At 33.5% G+C, this 13,360-nt stretch overlaps 2 pseudogenes; both read right to left on the reverse strand.

Annotated features, from left to right (window-relative positions):
• Positions 1-210: 210 nt before the first annotated feature.
• On the reverse strand, positions 211-2,408 carry LOC127078929 (maturase K-like; annotated as a pseudogene).
• A 224-nt stretch (positions 2,409-2,632) lies between these two features.
• Positions 2,633-4,144, reverse strand: LOC127087824 (ribulose bisphosphate carboxylase large chain-like; annotated as a pseudogene).
• Between the last annotated feature and the right edge of the window lie 9,216 nt (positions 4,145-13,360).

Below are 13,360 nucleotides of genomic sequence, written 5' to 3' on the forward strand. Positions count from 1 at the left end.
ATTGAAATGTATGAATAATACACTCAGGAATCAATTGTTAGAATCAATAGGTCTGCAAACGGATCATTTGGAAAGAAAAAAAAAAAGGAAACCCTTATTATTGGATGACTATTATATTTCTCAAAAAATCTAAGTTATGGATCAATGAGATAGCAAATCAAGACAATTGGCTGAATCCCGTGAAATGTTTTCATGAAAGTTCATTGATTTCTACTTTCTAAAGAATTCTTGCAATAGTTCTTCTAAACCTGATTTTTTCAACAAAAAAAAAAAGAGGGTACAATACTTTTCTGTTTACCAGCCAAAGTTTTAATATAAGAAATCCAAAGTATATATTTTATTACGATGCAAACTTTTTTTTAGCATCCATTATAATAATGAGAAAGATTTTTGCATATTCGCAAAAATATCAAAATCGGATGAATATCGGTCCAGACCGGTACTAACAGGCTCCCCTAATACATTACAAAATTTAGATTTAGCCAAGGATCTAATTAGAGAAATAATTGGAACTATTATATCCAATTTTTTTATAACAATTTCGATTAGAAATGTATTTTGCAGCATTTGACTCCGTACCACTAAACAATTTAGTTGCACATTTCAAAAATGGCCTAAAAACTGAAATGAATATTCAGATAATGGGTTTATATTGATCATTCTTAGTTGAGATAAAACATCAAAAGAACATTAGCATAAATGGATAAAATAGTATTTCCTTTTATTCATAAAAAAAGCGCATTCTTTGAAGGCAGAATGCGTTTTCCTTGATATCGAACATAATCCTAAAAGATTTGAATCCTAAATAAGAGGATTTATTAAATAGAAAAACCAAGATATATTCCTATTCACATACATAAAAATTATGGAGGAACAAAAATAATCTTGAATTACTTTTTGAAAAAGTAGAAATCTATTTTTTTATAGTAATAAAACTATTCCAATTTAAAAAATGATAAAGAAACAACCATAATAAATGAAAAAAAGGACATCTTTCATCCCGTATGAAGGATTTGAACTAAGATTTCCAGATGGATCAGATAGGGTATTCGTATATTTGACACATAATTTAAATAGGTAAATTTATCTTCGAAAAATGGGAAAATGGAATGAATTGATCTCAATTTTTTATAAGATTTGAGGATTTCTGACTCCTCGAAGGAAGAGCTTAATTTTCGGAAAAATGGAATTTCCACCAGGATGGCAAAACCCTTTGATATTATTTGACAATCTAAATTCTTATTATAACTCCAAAATGGATTTTTGTTAGAATCATTAGCCGAAATGATTAAATGATTATGTTGATGCATTCGAGTAATTAACCATTTTACAATTAATAAACTATATTTATTGACATAACCTACATTTTAAAAAAAAAATGGATTTATCAACATTATGACTATAAGGAAGTCCATAAATATACTCCCTAAAAAGAAGTGGGTATAGGAAGTCTTATTGGCGAGATCTAGATTTTTCTAAATATACTTGATATTCCTTAATTTTCTAAATCTTATTTGTTCAAAGGATCAGAGATTCATTTAATTCTCAAATGATATATAGTGCGATACAATCAAAATAAGGTATTATATATATATATATATATATATATATATATATATATATATATATATATATATATATATATATTCGAATTGAAATAAAAAACAAATATGAATAGATACCTAGAAAACGAGTCAAAACCGATTAATGGAGTATCTCGTCTCGCTTGTTTCTTCTCATTTTTCTAGGACAACAAGCTAGTTAGAAATTCTTTATTTTTTGGACCAATAGCTCTTTTGATTTTGGAAAAAAAAAAATATTTATCCCTTTATTAATTCAATCCAATGTAATTCATTTGTTCCGAGTCAATAATTCAAAGAAAAATATTGGTCGGATCCAATATGAATGAATTTTTTTTAGAATTCACCGTTGATAAGACATGCTGCTTTTTCCATTCATTCCTTTTTGGATCAATCGTGGTCTTACAAATCCTACCGATGGTATGGATGAATCAATTAGTTCATAAAAATGTGTAAAAAATGGAGGCACACTTAAAAGCAGAGTACTCTACCATTGAGTTAGCAACCCTAATTAAATTACAAACAAGGATGTGTATAGCCAATTGCAATAAAAAAAATGCAATTCTATAAATAATAGAATCAAATGTTACATATTACATTAAATTACAATGAGAAAAAAAAACACAAAATTAGAATAAAAAATGATACTTGTTTAGTACAGTAGTTATTTGTCTATTACTATAGTTTTATATTATTTTTATTTTTTTTACAGATTTTTCATATTTCTATTTCACTTTGAATAAAAAAAACGTCTTGTTTGCATCAAACAAAATACAACGAATCCACCATTAAGTAAAAAACCTATCTGACATGAGTCAATCGATCCATTTGTTCACGATCATATTAAATTTGTTTGATACACTTTTGTCAATATTAGTGTAGAAAAAAAATATATCAATCCGAAAGATCGATAGGATTTATTATAGATACAACAAGTATTGTATACAATATTCGGCTCAATCCTTTTAGTAAAAGATTGGGCCGAGTTTAATGGAAATTAATAGAACGAATGATAAAGTATCCATTAATGGGAATTCAAATTTGATTTCCTTTCATACTTCACAAGCAACCGCTAATTCAGGACACCATTTGCAAGCTTCATGGATAATTGCATTACCATCGCGAGCAAGATCACGTCCTTCATTTCGAGCTTGTACACATGCTTCCAAAGCTACTTGATTCGCTATGGCATCAGGTGCATTTCCCCAAGGGTGTCCTAAAGCTCCTACACCGAATTGGAGTACAGAATCATCTCCAAATATCTCGGTCAGAGAAGGTAAATGCCAAACGTGAATACCCCCTGAAGCAACAGGGATAACACCAGGTAAAGAAACCCAATCTGGAGTGAAATAAGTACGGTGACTTCTATCTTTTTTAATATAATCATCACGTAGTAAATCAACAAAACCTAAAGTAATCTCCCTTTTTCCTTCAAGTTTACCTACTACAGTACCAATGTGAATATGATCTCCACCAGACAAACGTAAGGCTATAGCTAATACACGAAAGTGCATACCATGATTTTTTTGTCTATCGATAACTGCATGCATTGCATGGTGGATATGAAGAAGTTGACCATTATCCCGGTAATAGCGAGACAAGGTAGTATTTGCAGTGAATCCATCTGTTAAGTAGTCATCCATTATAATATGAACGCCCAATTCTCTAGCAAATACCGCTCTTTTTAGCATTTATTCACATGTACCTGTAGTAGCATTCAAATAATGTCCTTTTATTTCACCTGTTTTGGCCTGTGATTTATAAATTGCTTCAGCACAAAATAAGGAACGGTCTCTCCAACGCATAAATGGTTGGGAGTTCACAATTTCATCATCTTTGGTAAAATCAAGTCCCCGCGGAGACATTCATAAACTGCTCTACCATATTTCTTAGCGGATAAACCCAATTTTGGTTTAATAGTACATACCAATAGGGGACGTCCATATGTATTCAACTTATCTCTCTCAACTTGGATTCCGTGATGAGGACTTGGAAAGTTTTAACATAAGCATTTGGGATTCATAAATCTTCCAGACGTAGAACGTGCAAGGCATTGAACCCAAATACATTACCTACAATGGAGGTAAACATGTTAGTAACAGAACCTTCTTCAAAAAGGTCTAAGGGATAAACTACATAAGCAATCAATTGATTATCTTCTCCAGGAACAAACTCGATCTCGTAGCAGTGTCCTTTATAATGATCGAGGCTGGTAAGTCCACCGGTTCACACACTTGTCCATGTACCAATGGAAGATTCTGTAGCTACCGCTGCATCTGCTTCTTCAGGTGGAACTCCAGGTTGAGTAATTACTCGGAATGCTGCCAAGATATCAGTATCTTTGGTTTGATAGTTAGGAGTATAATAAGTCAATTTATGATCTTTAACACCAGCTTTGAACCCAACCTTTGCTTTCGTTTCTGTTTGTGGTGACATAAATCTCCCCATACAACGCATGAATTAAGAATTATAGCAACAACAACAAGGTCTACTCGACATAACTTAGGAGTTAATAAAACCTTTTTATAAATGATCCATCAACTAATATTATCAATGAATTCGAATGGGTCATTGCTAAATTTTACCATGATATTTGATTTGGGAAATACATCATTATTCTATACTCTTTCATATGTATGGCACAACCCAACCGTTTTTTTAGTCTTTTTTTTTTAATTTGGGAATATCATTTTCTAATCTAAACAATAAAAAAGATATTCTTGACCTTGACAATGATATATGTTGTATATGTAAATCCTAGATGTAAAAATCGATAGATATTTCCCAATAAAAAGAAAATTTGGTAAAAATGATATGTTAAGTATAAATCTTATGCTGAGGAAATAAAAAAGAAGGACCAATAAGATAGAAAAACGAAAATTGAATTAATAAGTATAAATCATATGTGTGATAAAATAAACCATTAATTTTATTAAAATAAAAAAAATGAATTAATAAGTATTTTTTAGTGATAATAAATAAATTGAATTGGTTAAATATTTCATAAAAACTAAAAATAAAAATTTTCAAACTCGCATTTATATAAGTGTAGACTTAGCTATATATAATTAAAAATAAAATTTACAATAAAATTTTATTAAAGTATTTAAATTATAGTTTGAAAGATTTGTATTAAATGATTATAAATAAAAAATGCCCCTGAAATGGAGAGGAAAAAAAAGAGAAATTTTGGCATTTGAAAACAATTCAATTATGATGATAGTGACTCGTGAGATATAACGTTAGTTGTTTGATAAAATAAATTGTCAATTTTATTAAAATTAAAAGATAAATTAATAAGTATTTTTTATTGATAATAAATAATTTGAATTTGTTAAATATGTCGTAAAAACTAAAAATAAAAAATTTCAAACTCAAATTCATATAAGTGTAAACTTAGAAATATATAATTAAAAGTATTCTTTATCGTAAAATTTTATTAAAATATTTAAATAATAATTTGAAAGTGTGGAAAAACTTAGAGAAGATTTGGATTTCAAAAGTGTGGAAAAATTTAGAAAAAGTTTGAAATTTGAAATTTGAATATTATTGTTTAATAATAAAAAGTTAATGAGAGATAAAGAGAAAGAGAAAAAGTTAAATGCGGGGAGAAATAAATGAGATAGATTAGGAAAATTAATAATAATTTGAATTTTAAATTTTGAAAAGAGTAAAAAAAGTGTCTTGAATAGTGGGAAGAGGGGAAAAAGGTGAAAGTTGAAAAAAATGTCAAGTAAGAATTTGATACATGGTGAAAATTGGTTGAAGAATAGTGAATTAATTTGAAAGATTATCTATTTACTATTTTAACCTTTTACAAGTGTAGTAATTTTGAAGTAAAAGGGCAATATTGGTAGTGTGCATGTAACTTTTTTTCTTAGATATATAGTTGATTATTTTCCATTAAAAAAATATATTAGAATAAACAAATATAGTGTAATTGTTTTGGTAAAATTAGTTAGAGAAGGCTAAGTTAGTTAAACAAGTTGGTTAGTGTGTAATTAACTTTATGGTGTGTATAATTAGTTCATCGCCATTCATTTGTAAAGTAATGAACTAATACTAATAATTAGAAAAAGATTTTGTAATATCATTCTTTCAAGTTTCATAGCTCATTCGATATAGTATCATATGCTTGAAGGAACCTCTTATGCCTTGTCTTTGTCTTCTTTTCTACTTGAAACTCAGTTGCAGCTTAACACTTCATAGATCTTCAATGGTGGTTCTTGAAAGTTCTCCACAAGATTCACAAAATATATTTTGATCATCTTAAGTTGCATCTTTGAAATTTTTGAATTCAACCTCATCAAATACCTTCGCGCCAAAGTTGGAGATCAAGATACAAGAAAAATGTATATTTTGAATAAAAAAGTTGAAGGTATCATACTCACTTACAAACTCCATAAAATGGAAATTAATCCTCATATTTCTTTCATGTTCAAGACTAATAATGATCGAATTACTAATATTGTATCTGAAGAGTATGAAACTTGAATAGTTCAAGACCAATCTCTATTTACTTGTTTCTATCCGCAATATCTGAAGTTGTTTTTCCTCAAGTTCTATCTGTTGGTGTAAGCTCTAGATGTCAATACTTTGGTACTTGTATCAAATTATTTATTAATAATAAAAGTTTTTTTCTTTATTATGTTTGTTTAATAAAGTCCATAGAATAGTTAGTCCGTTTAATGTATCAAGTGTGACTTAATCATGAGATCCCATTAAACATAAGGACATTATTCTTAAAGTATTTGTAGTCGAGCTTTATTGTGAAGTGGGATAACATTAAAGCATTAAGACTATTATGTATATAGACTGATGATCACATTTCATGGATCACGGATAAGGAGTTATCAAGTCTTAAACATAGGTATGAATATTAAGAGTAATATTTATACTGGATTGACCCGCTATGAGAATACTATATAGAATGTTATGCAAAGTGTCATAAGTTATTCTTATGGTGATAATGGTGTATACCACCCTTCGACCTGAAACCACTATAGACCCTAGATGTAGAGTCGAGTGCCTTATTGTTGATCAAATGTTGTCCATAACTGGTTGACCATAAAGACAGTTGATGGTTACTCCATGAAGCATGCTGAGGGACATGAGTGACCTGGAATTTGCCCATCCTGCATAACAGGATAAATGTCTATGGACCCAATATTGAACTGGACAAGGATGACACAGTCTATGCCTTGTGTTCAATATAGACATAAGGGCAAAAGGGTAATTGTACATATAAGTATTATCACAAAAGGATTTGTCAGATCACATGACATTTTCGTGTCTTGGGTAGCAATGATGTGTTGCTAGATACCGCTCAATGTTTATTATGTTAAATATGTGATTTAATATAATTACTAATATCGTGAAAGCCTACAGGGTCACACACAAAAGGACGAAATGATGAGAGATAGAGTAAATAAGGAACATCGTAAGGTTCGGTGCACTTAAGTGAATTGTAAAACATCTTAAGGTACGATATACTTAAGTAAAATACGAAATATGGTAAGGTACCACGCGCTTAAGTGATTTTGGCATATCATAAGATATGGGCCACATACACTTAAGTGGGCTTTTTAGCTTGCATCCCACACAAGTGGTTCTATAAATAGAACCCTTATGTAGAAGCATTTGTTCAGTTGTAATTTCGTTTCTCTCTCTCTCTCTCTCTCTCTCACACACACACACACACACACACACACACACACATACACACACACGCACACACACACACACACACACACACACACACACACACACACACACACACACACACACACACACACACACACATAAAGCCTTCATTCGTAGCAACTAGCACTGAGATTGAAGGAATCTGCTCGTGTGGACTGAGTAGAGGCGTTGTCACCATTCAACGTTTGTGATCGCTCTGTAGATCTGCATCAAAGGTTTCTATCGCCACAAGAGGTAACGATTCTATCACTGATCATGCTCATTCATAAGGATCACTAAATTCCGCTGTGTTTTGGATCGCTATTCTCCTTCAGTGGTATCAGAGCCACTTACGAAACCATGCATCTGATAGCTATTTATTTTCTGTATTTTCTGTATTAATACGATTAAAAGACATAATGAATAAAAGAATAAACGAGTAATTAAATTTGGCATCATGTGTGTATGATTTGGATGATTGATGTTGACTATGCTTCGGAATCCGACGTTAGTATGGTGAAGCAGCGATACATCGATCGTCCATAGGTTACACAATTGAGATCGATCAAGTTATATATACGATATAAATAATCCTGATGTAAAATACGATATATATGATATATTGTTTCTATTTCGTTCATTCAAACACTTAATGGTTGTTTTCCTTTGAGCGATCAATGGTCATTTACTTCTTGATCCCACATTAGTATGGTGAAGCAATGACGTGTTGATCAATCATACTGAATTAAAAATCGAGGTGTGTTTGACGGTCTGAAATTGGTGCATTAGGGTTAATGACGGTACAAGGGTTATGCTGTCAAAGAGTTATGCGATTAGGATTGTGACTGCGCAAGAGTTGTGCTTTAAAGTATCAAGTGTTGATGCGAAAATCGACGTCGATTTCAAATTAAATTATTCATTAAAATTTTGCGTCGGGACGCTTCCCCTGCAACCCCGCAGCGGAACCCCTGGCTAACTTTGTGTAATGTGACGAGTCGCCGGAATTTAATTTGGTTTATTTAATTAACAGAATTTAAATTAATAATAATAATAATAATTTGTTTATTATTATTGTCTTGTGGTGATCGATTATGGCCTTAGTTTTCCTTTATTTTGTTTTGGGATTTTAAAAACGACATGCGTGTCGTGCCTCTTTTTTTAATCTCTTAATGTAACTTCTTTTCTCATCGCACTCCCTCATATGTAAAACGAGTTTCTTTTATATAATGTAATGTGATGAAGAAAGAGAAGAGTAGAATATCAAAGGAGGACAACCTTGGAGATCTTGCTTGGAGAAGCTTATCGTTATTAGGTTAACTTAGGTTCTCTCATTGGCTTGGGAGAACAATTGTGCTAGGGGCCATAACTATTTCATTTTGTATGTTGATGCATGTGAATGTATGGTGATGCATGTGAGAGACAATTTATATGATAAATAAGCCGGTGAGATCAGAATAATTTCAAATTCCCTCAAATTAAATATTAAGTTTATGCTTTCCAAGTTTTAGCACTCATCAAGACTAGTATCAAATAATGTAGGTTTCGCCTACGCGAGGTGCATATTCTATATTAGTAACGTGCGATGGGATAATTGTAATATCCAATTGCTAAAACAATGAGTCAAACTTAACTAAACAAATTATAATAAGATTATATATGTTTAGAAGCAAGAGTTGGAAATGATCCATGTGATGGATTGGAATAAGGAGTTATTCACCCAACTACAATATCCGAGAGTTATATTAAATACAATTGGAAGGAGTTCCTACCTAAATAACCTAGTTTTATGTAATCCGCCTACGCGGACTTAAAACAAAGTGAAATGTGGATCTCGACCCACTAGAAAATCTTCCAACAGGACTTTCCGAATCAAATGGCGAGGGTCATTTGTTTTGAGTAAAATAGTGGGATCATATTTAATTAAGGGCCTAATTAAATATGTTATTGATACTTATATTTTCATTATTTTCATGTAGATTACCATGACAGCAAACACCTCTAACAACATTTTGCGATCAATCCTTGATAAGGAAAAATTGTCTGGGATAAATTTTCTGGATTGGCACCGAAATCTGAGGATTGTCCTCAAACATGAAAGAAAGCTGTATGTTTTGGAGAAACATGTTTCTGAAGAGGAACCTCCTAGTTCTTCACCTAAGGAAGAAAGAGATGCTTATAAGAAGCATGTCGATGATGCCAATGAAACTGTTTGCCTCATGCTAGCTACCATGAACTCAGAGTTGCAAAAGCAACATGAGAACATGGTAGCGTTCGGTATGATTGAACACCTGAAGATGCTTTATCAAAAGCAAGCAAGGAATGAAAGGTTTGAAGTTTCAAAAGCCCTTTTTCAAGGAAAGTTAGCTGAGGGAGCCCCTGTAGGTCCCCATGTGCTCAAGATGATTGGGTATATGGAGAACCTTGAGAGGTTGGGTTTTCCCCTTGGAAAGGAACTTGCGACTGATTTGATCTTGCAACCGTTTCCAGATAGATTCAGTCAATTTGTCCTTAATTTAAATATGAATGATATGGACAAATCTCTTCCTGAACTGCTAGCCATGTTAAGAATTGTTGAGCAGAATCTGAAGTCAAAAGGGAAGTCCATTCTGATGATTGGAAATGGAAAGAGATAGAACAAAGACCCACCAAGCAGGGTGATAAAGGGAAAGGCAAGGAGGTTGCCAAACCCAAACCCACTGCTCCTGCTTTGAAGCCTAGTGGAGGCATAGCAAAGGAAGGCACCTACTTCCATTGCGGTAAGACCAGACACTGGAAGAGAAACTGCTTGAAGAATGGAGTAGAGACTTCAACTTCAGGTATTTTTGTTATTGAAATTAATTTATCTACTTATGCATCATGGGTATTATATACTAGATGCGGTTCTTACATTTGTACCAATGTGCAAGGGCTAAAAAGGAGTAGAGATTTGGAAAAAGGTAAAGTTGACCTACGAGTTGGCAATGGAGCAAAGGTTGCTGCTTTAACCATAGGAACTTATGTATTGACTTTACCTAGTCGTTTAATAATTCAGTTAGAGAACTGTTATTATGTACCTGTAATTAGTAGGAATATCATTTCCATTTCTTGTTTAGACAAGTTTGGTTTTTCATTTATAATAAAGAACAATTGTTGCTCCATTTATTTGAATGATATATTATGTGCTACTGCACAAATGAACAATGGGCTATATGTCCTTGATCTTGAAATGCCTATTTATAACATTAATACTAAAAGGATATAACCTAATGAGTTAAATCCAACTTACCTTTGGCATTGTCGATTAGGCCACATAAATGAGAAACGCATTTCTAAACTCCATAAAGATGGACTCTTGGACTCTTTTGATTATGAATCATATGAGACATGCAAATCTTATTTAATTTGAAAGATGACAAAGTCTCCATTCATAGGAAAAGGTGAAAGAGATAATGATCTTTTGGCCCTCATACATATTGATGTATGTGGACCATTAAACATACCAGCCAGAGTAGGTTTTCAGTACTTCATCATATTTAGTTATGATTTCAATAGATATAGTTATGTGTATTTAATGAAACACAAATCAGATTCCTTTGAAAAGTTCAAGGAATTCAAGAATGAAGTGAGACCAATGCAGTAATCAGTGGGAGGCAGAGGAGGCCTCAGATCATAATAAATCCACCACCACGTCAACATCATCATCATCAAGTGTCATCAGTAATTCCGGTATTTTATAATCAACAAGCCACACCAATTCAACAACAACAACATCAACGTCAACAACAACAACCGCAACAAAGAACGAACACCTACAACAACAACAACAATACCAACAACAATCATCATCAGCAGAACTTTGAGAGGAAGAAGGTCTCTTTTGACCCGATTCCTATGTCGTATGCAGAGTTGTATCCCTCGCTAGTTCTCAAGAACTTAATTCAACTGAGGAACCCACCGTAGATCCCAGAACCACTTCCCTGGTGGTATAAACCTGAGCTTCATTGTGCTTTTCATCAAGGAGTACCCCAACACGATATTTAAAACTATTATCCATTGAAGTATGAGGTTCAAAAGCTTATGAAGAGTGGCATGGTGTCCTTCTAGAACCACGTGCCAAATGTGAAAGCGAACCCTTTGCCCACTCATGGGAACTCGTCAGTGAATATGGTGGACGGTTGTCCTGGAGAATTCAAGGTTTTTGACGTCCGGTTTATCCAAAGATCTTTGGTGCAGATGCACAAGGATATCTATTTGGTGAGTCACTGTGAACATGACCATGATGGTTGTGTTGTTTGTAGTATGAACCCAAGAGGGTGTGATGTAGTGAAAAGGGACATCCAACGTCTGATGGATGAAGGCATGATCCAAATTGTTGAATCTCGTCATATAGATGACGACGTCAATGTCATAGCGCCCGTTTTCAAACAACAAGAGCGGTTGGTAATTCAATATGATAGCAACAACAATAATAATGTCACTCAAAGATCAGTATCGCCGTTGGTAATACGGTTAGCGGGCCCAGTCCCGTATTCATCTGATAAGGTTGTATCGTACCAGTACAATGTTACAATGATAAAGAATGGTCAAGAGGTCCCGTTACCTACGACTAGTTCAGTAGTGAGCATTGCTGATGTAGCGAAGGTGACCCGCAATGGTCGAGTGTTTGGGCCAGTGTTCCCAAAAAACAAAGGAGAAACGATTGTTGGTAAGAAGGTGGAGGTGCCTAATGTAGATCCGATTGGTTATTCAAAAGATAAGTCTGGTGAGTCCAACAACATGAAAACCAATGATAATGATGAGGTACTCTGATTGATAAAGAGAAGCGAGTTTAATGTGGTAGAGCAGTTACTCCAGACCCCCTCAAAAATCTCAATGTTGTCTCTGTTGATGAATTCCGAAGCACACAGAGAAGCACTACAGAGAGTTCTTGAACAAGCATACGTAGAGCATGATGTTACTGTGGATCAGTTTGATCACATCGTGGCTAACATCACTTCATGCAATAATTTGAGCTTCTGCGATGAAGAACTCTCTGAGGATGCTTTGCATATTTCAATGATCTGTAAGGAGGATGCTTTGTCAAATGTGCTTATTGACACCGGTTTGTCACTCAATGTTCTTCCAAAGTCAACTTTGTCAAAGCTATCTTACCAAGGAGCGCCCATGAGGTATATCAGTGTAATCGTCAAAGCTTTTGATAGTTCGCGCAAGACAATAATTGGTGAAGTGGATCTTCCAGTTAAGATAGGTCCGAGTGATTTTCAGATTACTTTTCAAGTAATGGATATCCACCCAACCTACAGCTGTTTATTGGGAAGGCCATGGATTCACGAGGTAGGGGTTGTTACCTCCACTCTGCATCAAAAATTGAAATTTGTCAAGAATGGCAAGCTTGTGATTGTTGGAGGAGAGAAGGCGTTGTTGGTTAGCTATTTGTCATCTTTCTCGTATGTTGAAGCTGAGGATGAGGTTGGAACTCCGTTCCAAGCCTTATCTATTGCTGCTGAGAAGAGATTTGGGGCACCCATGTCCTCATTAAAAGATGCTCAGAAGATTGTCGAAGAAGGTACTGTTGATCAGTGTGGGCGCATGGTAGAGGTCTCCGACAACAAAGGTAGAACCGGTTTGGGGTTCCAGAAAGGCTCATCAATTGCAAGATCTGAAGATATGCAACTTAGCTTCCGTAGAGGAGGGTTCATTCATGGCAATGAACAACACTTAGCTGTTGTGCTAGAGGATAGTGAAGAGGAAAACTGCACCAACTTTGTAACGCATGGAAAGACATGCAACAATTGGACTACCGTTGATATTCCTGTTATTTTGCATCGATCTAAGTAATTGCTTTTATATTTTAAAATCCTTCTCCTATTCCTAAGGGAGAAGTGAACATTGTTTGGGCATTTTAAATTGACCATCAATAAAATTAATTCTATTCATCCACATCTTTGATGTTTATTTTTACTTTTTGCTTTATTCTAAAAATGGTAATCACAAAAAAATAAAATAAATAAACAATATAACTGTCCATCTGCATAATATTTGGTCATAAATTCAGTTTTCTAAAATCAAAATATCAAATCATTATGCAGGTTGGTTCCTAACCCCATTGAATACAATGA

Source organism: Lathyrus oleraceus, chromosome 5, assembly GCF_024323335.1.
Source record: "Lathyrus oleraceus cultivar Zhongwan6 chromosome 5, CAAS_Psat_ZW6_1.0, whole genome shotgun sequence".
In the NCBI taxonomy this organism is placed as follows: Eukaryota; Viridiplantae; Streptophyta; class Magnoliopsida; order Fabales; family Fabaceae; genus Lathyrus; species Lathyrus oleraceus.